Consider the following 12,624-nt stretch of genomic DNA (forward strand, 5'->3'; position numbering starts at 1 on the left):
TTGATATCGGCCAGATTGGAGGCGATTACGAGGGGGAGGAGATGGTTATCCGGTGTGGTCTTCCCTCCTGAACTTACATTGTACCAACTGCATTTCACTAGTAAAGACCACACCATCAAACAGAGGAACGATTGAGTTGTATTTATTGAAAATTGATTGGATGGGAAGGGGACACGGGAATGCATTCAATGAACATGGGAATGCATGATGTGTGTGGTGCCACTGTGTGTATGTGGTGCCACTGTGGAGAGAGGGTTATTGTGTGGTCCCGTTGTTGGGAATATGTTACAGACATTGCATGCATTACATTATGTTACATGGGGGTAGGGGGTCCCGTTGTTGGGATGTGATAGGGAGGAGGGTGTGGGGGGTTGTAGGGGGTCCCGTTGTTGGGAGAAAGGGGGTCCCGTTGTTGGGAGGAAAGGGGGTCCCGTTGTTGGGAGGAAAGGGGGTCCCGTTGTTGGGAGGATAGGGGGTCCCGTTAGTGGGGGAAAGGGGGTCCCGTTGTTGGGAGGAGGGGGAAAGGGAGGAGGGGTGGAGGGCGGAGGGAGATGAGAACGAAGGGACGGAGGCGGGTTGGTGTAGGGCGGCGCCTAGGAGAGGGGATGAAGGGGAGGAGGGGAGGGATGAGTGGCGGGATGGGTGGCCTGAAGAAGGCGACGGGGAGGATGATGAAGGGGGAAGAGGGAGGATGGATGGGAGGATGGATGTAGGGGTTAGAGGGGAGGTAGGGAGGAGGGATGGAGAGGAGCGGGCGGGGGGCCGGGCCGTCTGAGGCACGGACCCTGGTTAGAGTGGCTTTGGGGCCCGTGGCCCGTCTGCGACCTAGTCGCGCCGAGACCCCAAAGAATGGTGCATGTTTTCAGCGGACGAGTGCGGTGTGGGCTAGGAGGAGGTCGTGGGAGTTGGAGCGGATGTATGTATGGTACGCCTGCGATGACCACCTACCCAGGATTTGAATTATGTGCTCGGGGACGCCTTTCCGGGAGGCTGTGGAGGCTGCGCCTATACGGAAGGAGTGACCTGAGAAGTGGTTTGCGGCGTAGCCGGCTTTGGTGAGAACGGAGCGGAGGTGGTGGTGAAACCAGGTGCGGGTGACTATGGAACCGGTTTCTGAGATGAACAGGGGGTCGGATGGTGAGGCGTTTTGGGACTGTCGGATGGCGAGGTGGCGGACGAGTGGTTCGTATGGGCTGAGGGGTGAGTCTAGTTTGAAAAGGTGAATGGGGGTGGACGTTCCGAACTGGTCAGTCTTGCTGTGCTTGAGGGTGTAGATGAGGGTGGATGGGCTGAGTACGGATAAGTCGGACAGACAGGGGTGGCGAGCTGGGTCGAATCTAGTGTTGGCGGATGTGAACTCGGAGCAGCGGAGGAACCCGTAGAAAGCCAGGAGGAAAAGGGACTCTAGTGTGGAGTTGGTGAGTGGATCTGAGTGACCGGAACGGAGGACGGCGACGCAGTCGGCGAGGACGTTGTCTGTGAGGGGTTGGCGGCTAGGAGGGTGGTGAGGCTCGTGGCGTTTGATGCCTTTGAGCAGCAGTGCGACGTGCGGGTGCGCGTGGAAGGGGTGAGCGGCGCCGGTGAGGAGTTTAACGATGAAATTTATGCCGGATAAGTAGACTCGGATGGTGGATGAGTGCATGGACCGGGAGTAGTGGCAGTGGCTGACGTAGGAGGTGAGTGTGGCCAGGTCTAGTGACGGGAAGTGCAGGGTGAAGGTGGCGTGGAACAGCTGGAAGTTTTTCCAGGCAGTCCAGTAGGTGGACAGTGAGGATGGGGCGAGAGACTGGAGGATGGCTTGTTGTGAGTGGTGGATGAGGTGGCTGAGCGGGTGATTCAGGGGAAGGTCATTTGTGAATATGGAGGTGCCGGAGTGGGATGAGAGTCTGCTTCTGGTGCCAAGTGCCTGAATTTCTGTAAAAGAAAGCGAGAAAGTGAGTCAGCGATGGTATTGAGGTGACCGGGGATGTGGGCGGCGCGAATAATGAAATTATGGGTGACGGTGATCCAGGTGAGTCGACGGAGGAGTGCCATGATGGGGAGTGAGGAGGAGCGACCTTTGTTGATGATATTGACGGTGGCTTGATTATCAGAATGAATGAGGACGGAGCGGCTGGTCCACTCCGATCCCCAAAGGGAAGCCGCTACCACGATGGGGTATAGCTCGAACAAGGCGGAGGAATGACCGGAGTCGCACTGGGGATCTAACATCTCCTCCGGCCATTCCTCCGCGAACCATCTGCCCTGGTAGTACCCCCCATAGCCTACGGAGGGGGCTGCGTCAGTGAATAATTGGAGGTCCTCTGGTGAGGAGTGAAAGTCATCATAAAAAAAACTAATTCCGTTCCAGTTGTGCAGGAGGTTGTGCCAGAGGCAAAGCTCCATTTTGCACTCGGGGGTGATGGTGACAATGTGGTGGAGGGCTGGAACGGAGGAGGCTAGTGAGAGGAGGTGAGAGATGAATGAACGGCCTTGGGGGATGATACGGGTGGCGAACTTAAGGTGACCTAAGAGTGAGAGGAGTTGCTGCTTGGTGCACAAGGGGGTGTCTGCGAAGTTGGCGATGATGAGGGTGATCCTGTGTAATTTTTCGAGGGGGAGTGAGGCTTGGAAGGTGATGGTGTCTAGGTGGATGCCGAGGAACTCGAGGCTGGTGGCGGGGCCCTCCGTTTTGTCCTCGGCAAGGGGGACGCCGAGCGCCGTGAAGGCCGTTCTGATGGCGAGCAGAGTGCGTGCGGGGGGAGATGATGGGAAGTCAACGGAGAGGAAGTCGTCTAGGAGGTGGACGAGAAAGGGGATTTTGTAATTATTTAGAAGGATCCAACAGAGCAGTTCTGATAAATTGTCGAAAAGCTTAGGGCTGCTCTTGCAACCAAAGGTGAGCCTAACGGCGAAGTAGTACTTCCCCCTCCAGCAGACTCCGAACAGGTGCCAGGAGTCTGGGTGGAGAGGGAGCACTTTAAAAGCTGATGTGATATCGGCTTTGGCGAGCCAGGCCCCGCGGCCGGCTAGCCGGATGAGGGAGATGGCGTGGGCAACTGTGGAATACTGGAGTGAAAAATCTACGCTGGGGATGAGGCTGTTGATGCTGGGGACTGAGGAACCGTGGGGGGATGAGAGGTCTATGATTAGCCTTTTCTTGCCGGAATACTTGCGGGTGGCTATGCCTACGGGGCTGATTCTGTAGGTGGGGAATGGGGGGGAAGTGAAGGGGCCTATCATGAAACCCTGGTTGGTTTCCTTTGTGATTAATGTGTCTACGGTGTCCGGGTCAGTTATGGCGGATTGGAGGTTATTACAGGTGTGGGATGTGTCTGGGAGTGTGATGAGGCCGGGGGAGAAACCGTAGTTGAGGCCGTCTATGAAGCACCGGACGAAGGTGGGATCTGGGTGGGAGGCTAGTTCCGAGGCTATGGAGGGGATGTTGATGGGAGTGGCGAGGTGCTCCGTCAGTCAGCTGACTGAGGGCATGGTGGGATTGTGGGGGCAGGTGGGGCGGGAGTGTGCTCCACTGCAAAAGGTGCACACGTGCAGCATTTTACAGGAGGACATATTGCATCCCTGGTCGTTAAAATTATTGCACACCATTTTGGATCCTACAAAAATGAGCTGACGGCCTCGACGGTCCCTTGTCTGGGAGGAGGCTGGGAAGGTGGTGGGACGGTCGGGTCTTGCCCTGGCTGGACGGATGACGGAGGACATGAGTGCCTGGGGTTGCGGGTTGTAGGTTGGTTGCGGGTTGTAGGTTGGCCGGGGGGGCGGTGCGGGGGTGGTGGAGTGGGAGCTGATGACCAGGGTGCAATCGGTGGTGGGGTGGGCGGGGCAGCCGCACAGGTTGCAGGCGATGGCGGTTCTGCCGGCGAAAAGCCGGCAGTACAGCTCGGTGTCCTGCGCTCCCCAATATGTTACCATGTTCCACTGCTGGAGCCGAGCTGCCGCCATCGCCGCAAACTGCCGGTGATATTGGAAATAGGTGGTGCCCCCGAAGCGGACGGCCATGTCCATAATTATTTGGACGTAGTCATCCAGCTCCTGCCTGCGGGTGGGAAATAAAGAACAAATGATATTACGGAAAAGTGAGAAGGCGAGGACAAATTCTGTGGGTGTGAGGACGCTGTGTAGTGGTGAGGAATAAATGTCTCTGAGTGTTATGGATACCCCCCCGCAGTCGACGGTCCTGGGTTGGTGGGAGGCAGCAGAGGGTTTTAGTAGGGAAGCTAAGTCAATGTCCATACCCTGGAGGATCTGATTTCGGAGGGAAGCAGAGACCGGAATGGGGTTGGCGGCGATGGCTGTGGGCGGCATGGTTGCCGGCGTGGCTGAGGAGAGAGAGAAATAGGTGGGCTGAGGCCCGTGAGGAGGAGGAAGGCCTTGGCGGAGAGGGAGGGGTGCCGGAGCCTGAGGTTGGAGGAAAGAGTAGGATTGGAGGGGGGGAGCCATTTGGCCACTGGCGACAGGCTGGTAGCCTTGGCCAAATGTGGGGGGGAGGGAGGAGGAGAGAGCCATTTGGCCGCTGGCGGCAGGCTGGTAGCCTTGGCCAAATGTGGGGGGGAGGGAGGGGTGAGCCACTTGGGCGTGGGCTGCAAAGTTTAGCGCCTGGTTAGGCAAGGGTGAGACATGAGGGAGGAAAGACAGGAGGGAGGGGGGGGGGGGAGGGGTTGGGGGGGGTGGGAAGGGAGGTTAGACACAATGGGGGGTGGAGGAGGGTGTGAGGATACATTTGATAGGAGTGCAGCCTGCGAGCACAGGGAAGACAAAACATTTAAAATGTTTGACATGGGGGGGGAAGCAGGCACAGGGGGGTGAGACATGACAATGGGGTGAGACACGGCAATGGGGTGAGACGCGGCGGTGAGGTGAGACACGGCAGTGAGGTGAGACACGTCAATGGGGGGGTTAGGCTGGGTGTGGTGGTGATGGTAGTCAGTGGTCTGGCTAATGGATGCTGTGGAATGTTGTTGGTGGTGGTGGTGGTGGTGGGGGTGGGGGGAGGGGGAGGGGGCCGGAGCCGGTCGTGATGTTTTTTGTGTTGCTTTTTTAGCGGGGGCGGGGTGTGGTGGCGCGACGCTCGAGCCTCCTGGTCCGACGTCATGCTGACGCGACGGACCAGGAGGGGAGGAGCTCACTAACACAGCAGATTGGAGTAGTGAATACAATGTGGCTTTAGGAGCGGCACGGGAAAAAATAAAAATTTTGTCTCGCAGCGCCTTCTGGAGGCCAATTACGGTCCATTCTGATGGTGGGCGAATGGGTGGGGTGACTGACCTGGTGGGCGGTGGGGCTGGGGTGGTGGAGCGAGCTGGAGTGGTGGAGTGAGCTGCGGTGGTGGAGCGAGCGGCGCGGGAGTATGGACCGGGACAATCGGGTGCGTGGCGAGCGCGCTGTCGGCTCGTTCGGGTGGTGGAGGTGGGTGGTGGTGGGTGTGAGCGAAGCTCGACCGGGGTCCGGGAGAGAGACGGAGGTACGGGTGTTGTGGATGCCGATCGCAAGCGTCGGCTAGATGTTTCGGGTGGTGATGTTGTCGGCGGGACGGGAGGATCAGCGTTGGAGAAGTCCTCCTCGTCCGAGGCCATGAGCTGGAGAGAGTTGTTGATGTCGTCTTCCATGTTGCTGGTTTTGCTGGTGGTGAGTAATACGGCGGTATTTTCTCTTTTTAAAGGACGTTTTTGTCGTTCGTTCGGTGCGTGTTCCTCTTGCGAGAAACAGTGAGCATGAATGGGAGCGGGCATGGCTTGGTATAAATACAACCCTTGATTAGTTTGGAAGGAGGAGATAAGGGAGGAGTTGTTATCAACGCCATCGCAAGCAGGTGAGCTTGGGAGGAGTTGATATCGGCCAGATTGGAGGCGATTACGAGGGGGAGGAGATGGTTATCCGGTGTGGTCTTCCCTCCTGAACTTACATTGTACCAACTGCATTTAATACTGTGTATGAATTTGAAAAATGTGTTGTGTATGATTGATCTAAGAGGTAGCAATATGTGCGCACAGTTTTGCTCGTGAATATTGCCACTACATATTTAAACGGGACAGTACACTGGAACAGAATTAGATGCACTGCGATGGATCATACCAACTTGTTCTCACCCAGGGCTAATCTTTGAGTTATTTGTATTGAAAATACAATATTTTAGTTCACAGTATTGTCTCAGCTAAACATTCAAGTCTGTCTTCTGTTATTTAATTCTCTCCATGTTCTTTTCTCTCTCTCCCTATTTTGAAAATGAGAATACTAATTTGTACTTCTGATCGGTTATGTATACAGTGTGGTATTCATTTATTTTGTTATTATTATTTCTGATAGTGTCAGCATGTTGGCACTGGAAAAAACTGTTTATATTGTGTCTGAATAATCCCGTAAGGGATGGGCTGTGAAAGGCAGCCGGACATGCAAATAAATTATTCATTCATTGTATCGTTTTCCCTTTTTAAAACCCAATCTATTGGAATTCATGTTTTTCAGTTGTTATACTTAAGACTGTCCATCAGCCATCGTTCAGCAGCTGCGTTTCCACTCCTAGCCAAACAAGTGTTAAGGTAGACGTGTGGGATAATCTCTCAAGACAGATTCTGCTAACAGCAGAATCTGTCAGCAACACTGCCTTAAACATGTAATATTAGTAGGAATAAACAAGCACCAGGGAGGAAGTGGACTAACAGATGAATTCCTGTTTCTACACAAAAAGGAGGTGGTACCCCCAGAGGCAAAAAACAAGGGGGGGGGAAACAACCCCCGAATGGGTTCCCAGATTGGCCGATGGGAGACTGAGGGTTCTGCACACATGAACCAGTAACATACAGTATATGCAACAGGTCTCCTCGATTAACCCATTGTGTATTTGGAGAGATGGTATCCTTAATTTTCTGCCCTATACAGGTATATTAGAACTGTCATTTACTTCTCTATACAATGTTCAGTTATGTCAGCTTACATTTTGTAACTATTCTTTAAGAGATACATTTGTAAATACAATAGACGATGACATGTATAGCACTGTGGAAATGGAGCGCCTTGGCCTAAAAGCTTAGTTCCTTCAAATCACAAGGCAAGTAATTGTGTGTTGTGTACTTCAACAGGTCTGCTTTCATGACTAATACGAGCACTGTGAACAGAACAAATGTGTCTTTGATGTTGGCTACCTGCCAGATTTAAGTTATAAATATGAAATTAGAAGAACACATCTAAAACAATGAACTGATGCGGTCTTTCAATATTTAAAAAAAACATTAAGACGTTGTAATCGTAACATAAATATTAGAGAATACCTACCATGTTTGACATGGTTTCCATTCAACTTTGACCTGAAATAAAAATAAAAACATATTTTTTTTTAAGTACAAGCTTCCAAGCATATGCATTTTGTTCAACTGTCCAAATCACTCTTTAACAGTCCCTCGACGACCCAGTGAAAAGCATTCAATTAATTAATTTGAAAATGATGAATTCTGTCTGTGTGATGCAGTTATAGTGTGTGACGCCAACAAGGTCAGCAGACATACAAATAAATCAAAAAATATGGAAAAGTATATTTTATTCAATACAATACAGTCTGATATTCTGGTGTCAAAGATGGTACAGTTGGAACTGAATCCATACTTAATTCACAGGTATGCTTCCTTCCTTACTAACAGAGTACAGAGGGTGAAAGTGAACAAAACCCTCTCCTCAGCATTAACTACTAATGTTGGTGCTCCCCAGGTGCTCCACTAGAGATACACAGATCCCCCATTACTATTCATAGTGAACAGATCAACCAGGTATGTTCGTATGCATACCTAGGAGTAGTAATAGACCACCTTTTGTCATGGAAAGACCAGATTGAATCAGTGGGCAAGAAGACAAAACAAAGAGTCTATTTCCTTTGCCGTCTGAGATCTTTGGGTGCTAGTAGACAGATTCTTCTTTTGTTTTTCACTTCTGTTTTTATGAGTGTTTTGCAGTACTGTAGTACCACCTGGTATGGATGTCTGTCTTTAGCTTTAAAGTCACAACTGCTGCAGCAACTGAACATTTGTTCAAAGATTGTTGGACAACCACTTCAGAGGCTCTATACATCTACGTATAATAACAGTATGATAAGGTTGGCAAGGAATATCACTTCAAACACTAGCCATGCTTTGTATGGAGAATATAGGTTGCTGCCTTCAGGAAGGAGATACAGTGTTCCTACATACAATAAGGTCAAACTGAAGAGGTCCTTTGTTCATCAGACGACATTGAGGCTTAATCAGGAGTTATAGGCCAGGGGTAGGCTGAGTGGTGGACATTGCTCTTGTCTTTGCATGTCTTTATGTATGTATTTTGTTGTTTTCTTGTGTCATGTCAAATGTGTGTACTGTTATATGTTGCATACATGGCTGTTGGGTCGCAAGACAAATTTCAGTGCAAACTGACAATAAAGTATTATCGTATCGTATCGTATTAGTAATAAAAAATGAAAGATAATGATTAACATACAAAGATGTCTTTGGAAGAAAGCAAGGATTGGCTTACCTGCTTCTTGTTCCTTTGGAGGATGCGGGTGTAGGGATAGACCCCAGAGGCATTCCTGCCTGCACAAGTGCAGGCAGGAATGGCAGTGCAAGAGGCAGTGGGTAATGCCAATGCCAAAGCCTCCTTTACAGCCATGGCATCAGACTCTGCAACTGTGATTGGCACCAGGCTCAATTCATCTGCAAGGTTGGAATTATTCAAAATCAATTACAGCTACAAACATACATGCTCTTAAACACAATTACTTTTGTATTTAAAGTTTTTGAAAAGCACAAAAAAGGGTCGCGCACATACAGTCTTCACTTACAGCCAAAAGGTTTAACAAAGATACAACATGTCGGTCGCTCAGACCTGGTCCTTGAGACCTGATGAAGGTGAGAGCTCCCAGAGCGGGTTAAATTAAACATATGTATTTGATATTTTCTAATGGACATTATGCTTTATATACCTTGTCGTGCTAACGGGGGTCCTGGAGGATGGTCAGACGCAGCCATTACTGCTGGATCCTGGCCAATGTCATCCTCCCAGGAACTCTCGGCTGCTTGTGCCTCCTCCTCCTTCTCCTCGCGAGCCATAGTGTTTAACAGGGGCATCTGAGAGACAGTTGAGGAGATTTTAGTTTTACTCAAGTGAAAGTAGCAATATGTCAGTCTGTCTCTACACTTTCTGCCATTAATATAGAGTCCCCCAAAGTGGGCCAAATATGGAGTTCTATAGAGTGTAACTTAATCTGTCATAGCAGTATGGAGATTTGAAGTATTGTATTCCTATGCTCTTGGCCAAATACAATAGAGAACAAGCTATCATTAATTCACAGAGATTTACAGTACGTAGTTACCGTCGCAGATGGCAGAGAAGTTCTACTCTTCTTAGCTTTTTTCCCATGGGTGCGAAGTCGCCTCTTCCCTTTCTCAGGCATCTCTGAAAAACAGATTGAAGAGAGAGAAAGACAGATATATTAACTTGATTGGCATGTACACATGAACACATAAGGGTCGATTCACACTCTTACTGGTTAAATTAAACATATGTATTTTATATTTTCTAATGGACATTATGCTTTATATACCTTGCCGTGCTAACAGGGGTCCTGGAGGATCAAACGCAGCCATTGCTGCTGGATCCTGGCCAACATCCTCCTCCCAGGAACTCGTGTGAACTTGTGCCTCCTCCTCCTCCTCCCGGGCCACATTGTTTAACAGGGGCATCTGAGAGACAGTTGATGAGATTTGAGTTTTTACTCAAGTTAAAGTAGCAATGGCACAAGGTATTAATACCCTTAATGTAGCCATTATGCATAATGCCCATTTCCCACAAGATTTACACACAAGATTTATATTTCAAAGATTGCGACCCGTTGTGAGCTTTTATAGCCGATATTTTTTAATAACAAAAGTATTTCATAGGGCCTATAGGTAAGTTTTCTAATAATTGGAGTATTGGAGTAAAAAGTACAATATTTGCCTCCGATATGTAGTGGTTTAGAAGTTTACGTATTGAGAAATGGGAATACTCAAGTAAAGTAAAAGTACCTCAACATTGTTACAGTACTTTTCTTAATGCAAATGTAAATTACCTCACTGCACTGCCTAGAAGTGGAGGCTTCCGGCACTGGCACTTCCACGGAGTTTGAGGACGTCGAGGCTTCGTCTAGGCTGACTGAGGCCACCGGCACGTCCTTGGACCTTTTGGAATGCACTGAGACAAGCCATTTGTATTAATAGTGACTTTGCTGCTTTCTTAAAAAAAAAGGGGGGTGGGGGAACTTAGCTATATGCATACAAGTTGCAAAAAGCAACAGTGACAGCCCATTAATGAAAATGAAAAGTCCTATCTGATTGTATTAAACAATGATAACCGCACCATGCACCAATAGGGACAGATTGGTTTATCCTCAGTCAAGCCTTAAAAGCTGTCTGTAGCTTCTTGGATAGGTCTATTGGATATCTATGTTTAAACCTTTGCAAAATAATTGTACAGAATAGGCATTTTAATAATATAGACACTTACTTCTCAGCAGGAAACCGGTGGATTGTGCAGTCCGGGTAGGGAATGAGGCTTTGCCCCAGGTGAAGGAGTTTAAGTATCTCGGGGTCTTGTTCACGAGTGAGGGGAGGACGGAGCAGGAGATCAGCCGGAGAATCGGAGCAGCAGGAGCGGTATTGCAGTCGCTGTACCGCACTGTGGTGACGAAAAGAGAGCTGAGCCAGAAGGCAAAGCTCTCGGTCTTCCGAGCAATCTTCGTTCCTACTCTCACCTATGGTCATGAAGTGTGGGTCACGACCGAAAGAATAAGGTCGCGGGTACAAGCGGCCGAAATGAGTTTTCTCAGACGGGTGGCTGGCATCTCCCTTAGAGATAGGGTGAGAAGTTCGGTCACCCGGGAGAGACTCGGAGTAGAGTCGCTGCTCCTTCGCTTGGAAAGGAGCCAGCTTAGGTGGTTCGGGCATCTAGTACGGATGCCTCCCGAGCGTCTCCCTAGGGAGGTCCTCGCTGCACGTCCCACTGGGAGGAGACCCCGGGGCAGACCAAGGACCAGATGGGCGGATTACATCTCCACACTGGCCTGGGAACGCCTCGGGATCCCCCAGGAGGAAGTTGCTAATGTTGCTCAGGAGAGGAAGGTCTGGAGCTCTCTGCTGGAACTGTTGCCCCCGCGACCCGACTCCGGATAAGCGGTTGAAGATGGATGGATGGATGGACTTACTTCTCAATATTGTTTCAAAGGCATGCCTCAGGGTTTCGTCCAGTTTCGTGGGTAAAGTCTGATCCCGGCTGTACTTTACATCAGCAACAAACTTCCCCTCAAATTCCCTCCCCAGGAAGAGGACTGGGTAGTAGCCCAAGAAAGAATATTGGTCCAACTGCAAAAAGAACATTATAGAGGTATTCAGCTGTATTACACATTGAGGACCACTTGATTGCTTCAGCGAGAACACACACCCCGTTTCACAGCAGCTAGACATAAAATAGTGTGTTACCCATTAGACCTATAAAAGGTTCTATTCCATGCTGGTCCAACAAATTCGGGAAGCTGCTATATTGTGCATGAACTGCAAGCAAATTAAATGCCATCTTCTGCTAAAATGTCATCTTCTGCATCTAATTTGTGATACCCTCCATTGACAGCTTGCTCAGAAAACCGAAAAGTCCTGATTGGATTAAACTGCGATATAAATCATCGATATTGCACCTGTACGGACAGCTTGGGTTATCCGCTTTGTCTCTATCAAGACTTTGTTCATGTTGTGAGGCACTCGTTTTAAATGAGACCTTGTCCTGCATATGTGCAATTAGGACAGAGGTGGTGTAAGCAGGACGTTTAGTGATTTATAACGTACACTTCCAAAATTGAACACAGAAAGTTGCACATAACATGTCCTTTATCAGACAAAGTGGATCACCCAAACTCCACACACAAAGTGCCATCCATCCATAAATGTGTGTGCGTCTGCCTGTCCTCTGCATATATCGAGACCCAGTCAAACAATTTACTTCAAACTTGGCATGTGAACATAATTATCTGTGAACTTTCTGCCATTATTACTGGCCCAAATACAGAGTTCCATTGAGTGTAAAAGGGCTCAAGGAACTTCATGAAGGCCACTTAATTTATCATAGTTGTATGGACATTGGAATTGTTTGTCATTCCTATGCACTCAACTCTGATGATGATGTACAGTACTGTACTTACCACCTTAACTGCCTTCTCATGGAGTTTGCTCTGGTTGCAATGTTTTTTCTGCCTCTTGGCGTAGCCTAGTTTGTCGGCAGCCATTTTGTCCCTCGAGTCATTTAACCTCTTTTTGTGTGGCTGCTCGCTTTTGCACTGGGGGCACTTCTTCCTCGCCACCCCCATTTCTGCCTGGCAGTTTGGGCACCTCTTGGTGGTTTTTCCAGGCATCCTATAACAAGAGTACCAGAGAGAGAGAGAAAGAGACAGATTGATTGATTGAATCCATGAGGGTTGATCTACAATCTCCTGGAGTAAATGTTCAACACTGAGGATTTTGCTCTGCAAGTTAACTAATCCACTGTTTTTTAAAGTTGGGTCCGGGGAACACTAGGGCTCCGAATAGACCCTTACTGTAAATCAGATGGTGTAAAAATGGAACCAAATAGACCATGGGT

The sequence above is a fragment of the Gymnoscopelus braueri genome, assembly GCF_963280865.1.
Source record: "Gymnoscopelus braueri genome assembly, chromosome: 9".
In the NCBI taxonomy this organism is placed as follows: Eukaryota; Metazoa; Chordata; class Actinopteri; order Myctophiformes; family Myctophidae; genus Gymnoscopelus; species Gymnoscopelus braueri.